The following is a 6,000-nucleotide window of genomic DNA, read 5'->3' as shown; positions in this document are numbered from 1 at the left end:
GCTTCTTTCTAGCTGATCCGCATCCTGCTCATTCATTACCCAGGTGCAAGGGCTGGTAATTCTCTCACTGGAAAAACTGGAAGGTTGGAATAAAAGGAATAGGACCCAGAATCAGGAGAAACTGATTTCTGATGTGCTAATTCTCACCTTCTGATGATGGAGCTGGTGATGTGCCCTTGGGAAATCTAGCCTGTCTCCTGGAATGCTTCCTCCTGCAAGTGACATCTAGCTGTGCTCAGTGCAGCTGAGAAGTTTTTCAAGTACAACAGACAGAAATCGATGACAGGCCTGCCCCGGCTTGTGTAACTGGGAAGGACAGGATGTATCATGCATGACAGATCCAGGACTGCACCATGTTGTCAGGACCACTCCTTTCTCTCCAGCCACCTCTTGGTGCTGCTGCTTCTCCCTGGATGCTGGCTTAATCTCCTTGACCTCAGAAGGGCTCTTTCCACATAGCAGGGAAGATGACCCCTCACAGGACCCAGGTTCAAACCCTTCCAGCATCTCAGAAGCAGATTTTTCTCTTGGTTTCCACAAAACAGCCCAAATAAGGGTTCTGATTGGATGTTATTGGGGCCAATTAGCCTGGCTTGAGCATGCACTCACTTCTGAACAAGTCTCTGCAGCCCAAAGGAGATGGTGCACTGGGCCAGCCGTGTCATGTGCTCACATGTGGTTGAAATTGGGTTGGGGTGGGGAGGCAAGCTATGTTATCAGTGGGAAGGACAGGAGGAAAATCATCAGTTCAGTTCAGTTCAGTCACTCAGTCATGTCCAACTCTTTGCGACCCCATGAACCGCAGCATGCCAGGCCTCCCTGCTCAAAACCAACTCCCAGAGTCCACCCAAACCCATGTCCATTGAGTCAGTGATGCCATCCAACCATCTCATCCTCTGTTGTCCCCTTCTCTTCCTACCCTCAATCTTTCCCAGCATCAGGGTCTTTTCAAATGAGTCAGCTCTTCGCATCAGATGGCCAAAATATTGGAATTTCAGCTTCAACGTCAGTCCCACCATTGAACACTTAGGACTGATCTTCTTTAAGATGGACTGGTTGGATCTCCTTGCAGTCCAAGGGACCTCAAGAGTCTTCTCCAACACCACAGTTCAAAAGCATCAATTCTTTGGTGCTCAGCCTTCCTTATAGTCCAACTCTCACATCCATACATAACCACTGGAAAAACCATAGCCTTGACTAGACGGACCTTTGTTGGCAAAGTAATGTCTCTGCTTTTGAATATGCTGTCTAGGTTGGTCATAATTTTCCTTCCTAGGAGTAAGCATCTTTTAATTTCATGGCTGCAGTCACCATCTGCAGTGATTTTGGAGCCCAGAAAAATAAAGTCAGCCACTGTTTCCACTGTTTCCCCATCTATTTGCCATGAAGTGATGGGACCAGATGCCATGATCTTCGTTTTCTGAATGTTGAGTTTTAAGCCAACTTTTTCACTCTCCTCTTTCAGCTTCATCAAGAGGCTCTTTAGTTCTTCTTCACTTTCTACCATAAGGGTGGTGTCATCTGCATATCTGAGGTTATTGATATTTCTCCCGGCAATCTTGATTCCAGCTTCTGCTTCTTCCAGCCCAGTGTTTATCATGATGAACTCTGCATATAAGTTAAATAAGCAGGGTGACAATATACAGCCTTGACGTACTTGGAACCAGTCTGTTGTTCCATGTCCAGTTCTAACTGTTGCTTCCTGACCTGCATACAGGTTTCTCAAGAGGCAAGTCAGGTGGTGTGGTATGCCCATCTCTTTCAGAATTTTCCACAGTTTATTGTGATCCACACAGTTAAAGGCTTTGGCATAGTCAATAAAGCAGAAATAGATGTTTTTCTGGAACTCTCTTGCTTTTTCGATGATCCAGTGGATGTCGGCAATTTGATCTCTGGTTCCTCTGCCTTTTCTAAAACTAGCTTGAACATCTGGAAGTTCATAGTTCACATATTGCTGAAGCTTCAGTAAAGCTTTGCTGAAGCCTTGGAGAATTTTAAGCATCACTTTACTAGCGTGCGAGATGAGTGCAATTGTGCGGTAGTTTGAGCATTCTTTGGCATTGCTTTTCTTTGGGATTGGAATGAAAACTGACCTTTTCCAGTCCTGTGGCCACTGCTGAGTTTTCCAGATTTGCTGGCATATTGAGTGCAGCACTTTCACAGCATCATCAGATAAAATCCATGACTGCCTCAGCACCCAGCTTGCCTGCGTGTGTCCGATAGCCATAGTCCACGGCGGATAATGCAGGACAACACTGAGACAGAAGCCAGGGAAAGGATGAAATAAGAGTGAACCCAGAGGGTGGAGAGCCTGTGAAGGAGAAATTTCTCCTCTTATACTTGGGAAGCAGTAGTTTCAAAGAGGAGAAACCTCCCCTCCGTGGACAGGGAGCCCAGAGTCATGTCACACCTCCAGAAGCTATATGAGGTGACTTTACTGGGGACAGCACCTCCACAATTTCACTCTGAAAAAATACAAAGAGTAGCTGTGGACTCATAGGGCTTGTCCAGGGTTCTATAGAAGCAAGACATGAGATGGAGATTCTCGGTAGGAATGCTCTGGGGAGAACAGGAATGAGGGAAGTGGGAGAGGATAGAGGAAGAAACCGAGAAAGAAGTGGCGCATCTGAGTTCTGACCTCAGCCTGACCCCACAGGGAGCTCTGTAGCACTGATGGCACCAGACTTATCCAGCCTTGAGACAAGGGACTGGGCTTCTGCAGCCCATATCTGTCAGTCCTTGGCTGACAGAGGGAAGCCATCATTTCTAGGCAGCCCAGGGCTCAGAAGGAGGAAACAGCTGAGAGCTGTGAGCAGCCAGCATTCCCAACTGTGGGGGGAAGGGTAGCCAATTAAAAGTGATGAGGGTGGACCCAACAGCACCCCCTAGAGGGCTCTAGTGAGATAATGTAGCCATCAAAATGCCGCAAACTGTCATCACCATCATTTTCTCTCTGCTGTATAAAGGTAAAAGTAAACATCACGTAATTCACGGTTCTCTGCCAGATACTGCACTCAGTGATGTAAGCGTGTGTAGGCAGTAGCAGTCTAGACAGACATAGGTTCATATCCTGTGCCAGCCCTGCCCTGGACTAGTTATGTGATTTGGGGCACATAATTTAACCTTATTGAGCCTGAAAAGGTTCCTGCTTCCAATTCCAATGTGTGTGTGTGTGTGTAGGCTTCCCACACCAACAAAATCAATATCTACAGAGACACAATCAGATTCCACAGGTAAAGGGTTCAGTCCCACAAGACCTCCCTTCACCTCAAATGTCAGGTGCAAGCTGAGGTTGTTACCTGTGTTTCTAACTGACTGGCTATAAATCAGAAGCTCCCATGACCTGCTCTTTGGGTTTGATGAATTTTCTAGAAGAGTTCACAGAACCATTTACTCACTAGATTGTCAATTTCTTACAAAGGATATCAAAGGATATGAATCAACAACCAGATGAAGAGATACACTGGGTGAGGTTCCCAACAAAGGAGCTTCTCTCCTTGGGAAGCTTGGAGTCTGGCCCAGCAGAACATGGAAGTATTCTGGTTCACCAAGGTAGCTCTCCAAAAGCCCTCTTTTGTTTTGTTTTGTTGTTGTTGTTGTTGTTGTTTTGTTTGTTTGTTTGTTTTAGGCAGGCTTCATTACATAGACATGATTGATTAACTCATTGACCACTGACTGAATAAACTTCCAGCCCCCCTTCCCTCCCTGGAAATCATGGGTGAGACTGAAAGTTCCAACCCTTTCTTCCTATGTGGTTGCTATGGCAACACTCTCCCCACTTAGATGCTTTACAGAAGTCGCCTCATTAACATAAACCTAGCTGTGGTAGAAAGGGCTTGTTATAACTAACAAGGCACCAATTTAACCTTCTTGGCTCTGAAGAAGTTCTTTTTTTCAGGAATTAAGGACATGAGACCAAATATTATAACAAAAGATGTTCCCATTCCTCTTATTGCTCAGGAAATGTCAAGGGTTTGGGGAGCTGCGGATGAAGATCAAATATATCTGAGAAATATCCTCTGATCATCTGGTGGACCTAATTGTATATATTTCTTATAAATCATAGTATTGTTAGCCTCAGAGTTCTAATCCATAGAATGGGATAATAGTCAGAATTACCTCTTGGGGCTGTTGCAAGGATGATGTGAGGTCACCTCTGAGATGTTCTTGGTGCTTGGAACAGAAGAGCTCTCAAGTGATTCTTACTTATTATTAGTTTCTGGGACCAGCCTGTCTAAAAGACCAATGCTTTAGTTCACAGACATGTGGAGGTCACTGACTGATTTCACAAAAGACAGGAGTAAGAATTTGCATTATGCACAAGATGAAGCCAGCTGTGATTAAGGAAGTGAATCTGTTCTCAAAAAGAGGATGTGGGAGCACAGCCTGAGCCTGTCTGGTGAGGGGGAAGGGGGCCCTGGTAGCAGTTCCTCTGGTCCACACAGATCACTGCTCGGAACCAAGGGGCCTCACCCTGGGCTTCCACGAAGACTTGTCAGCCTGAGGTCACTACCTGTCATTTGGTGGATCAGCTATTCCTGTCTGTAACCAAAGAGGAGGTGTGTCTAGGTACAGATTAGCTCAGGCTCTGCCATCAGACAAAGTGGGGCGTGCCCTCACGCTGCACCCTAACAGGTGGGTGGCCAGGACCATGTTACTTGGTGCCTCTAAGTTTCATTTCCTTCTCAGTTAATGGCGGAAAATCATATCTGCGTCTAGGGTTATGATAATTAAATAACATTTGTAAACACTTCAATCAGTGCCTGCTCCCAAAGAGCAGCTGCTGTTGTTGTTATGGATGTTTATTTGTTCAACCAATGTTTACTGACTGCCTACTATGTGTCAGCCCTGTTCTTGGTAGTGGGAAGTCTTTGCCAGGAAAAAAAACATGAGGTTTCTGCTCTTAGGGAGCTTACATTCCAATAAAAATGGTTAATAATATAACCAAGAAATGGTTAATAAATAACCAAGAAAAACTCCAAGGTAGTTGTCATGTAGGAATTAAAACAGGATATGGGGTGAACTAGACCCTTTAGTCTTGAGAAAGGCCTCCCTGAGGAGGTGAGGTTCAGGCTGAGATCTAAAAACAGGATGGCACCAATGATGATATCATGTAGAGAAAAGGAGGTTTCAGGACCAGAAGGCAATGGATGCAAAGGTCCAGAGGTGGAAACAAGCTGTGTGTGGTTAGAGCAAGCTCAGTATGTTTGAGGGACACACAAAACTCGGGTGGCTGAAGTACAATAAGGGAAGGTGGCAGACAGGTAAGTGGTGAGTTTGGAACAGTAGACAGAAGGGGCCACTTAGGACTTTTATAAGTCAGGTGATGAGGCTGGGTCTTGATTTAAATGGAATAGAAAGCAACAGGATTTGGGGAATTTGCTGGTGGTCCAGTGGTTAGGCCTCTGCACTTGCACTGCTGGGGGCCCAGGTTCAATCCCTGGTTGGGAAACCAAAACCCTGCAAGCCACACAACCAAAAAAAAAGGAAGAAGGGAAACCAACAGGATTTTAAGCCAAAAAGAGACACAATTTGAAATAAGCTTGTAAAAGTTCACCTGGATAATTTCATTCAGTATTTAAAGTAATAATACCTCCTACATATCTATCAGAAAACTGAGGATACTGGAACACTTCCCACTTCATTAGATGAGGCTGGCATTATCCTAACAACAAAGCCAGATAGACATCACAAGAAAACTAAAGGCTGATCCACATGAACATCAGTGCAAAAATTCTTAATAAACAGTAGCAATCTGAATCCAGTAATATGCCTTTAATGGCTTTTCCTCTGATCCTTGAGACCTTGAGACCTTCCTCTTCCAGCTCCACCCACGGTCTATTTCCAATATTAGGTCTATCAAATCTCAAACACTTGTAAAAAATGCATTTGACAAATGCAACACCATTCATGATAAAAGTTCTCAATAAAATAGGAAATGAAGGGAAATTCCTCAGTCTGTAAAGGGGTATCTATGGAAAACCTACAGCTAACTTCATA

The sequence above is a fragment of the Bos indicus x Bos taurus genome, chromosome 2 (assembly GCF_003369695.1).
Source record: "Bos indicus x Bos taurus breed Angus x Brahman F1 hybrid chromosome 2, Bos_hybrid_MaternalHap_v2.0, whole genome shotgun sequence".
Taxonomy (NCBI): Eukaryota; Metazoa; Chordata; class Mammalia; order Artiodactyla; family Bovidae; genus Bos; species Bos indicus x Bos taurus.
This window is presented reverse-complemented; position numbering follows the sequence as displayed.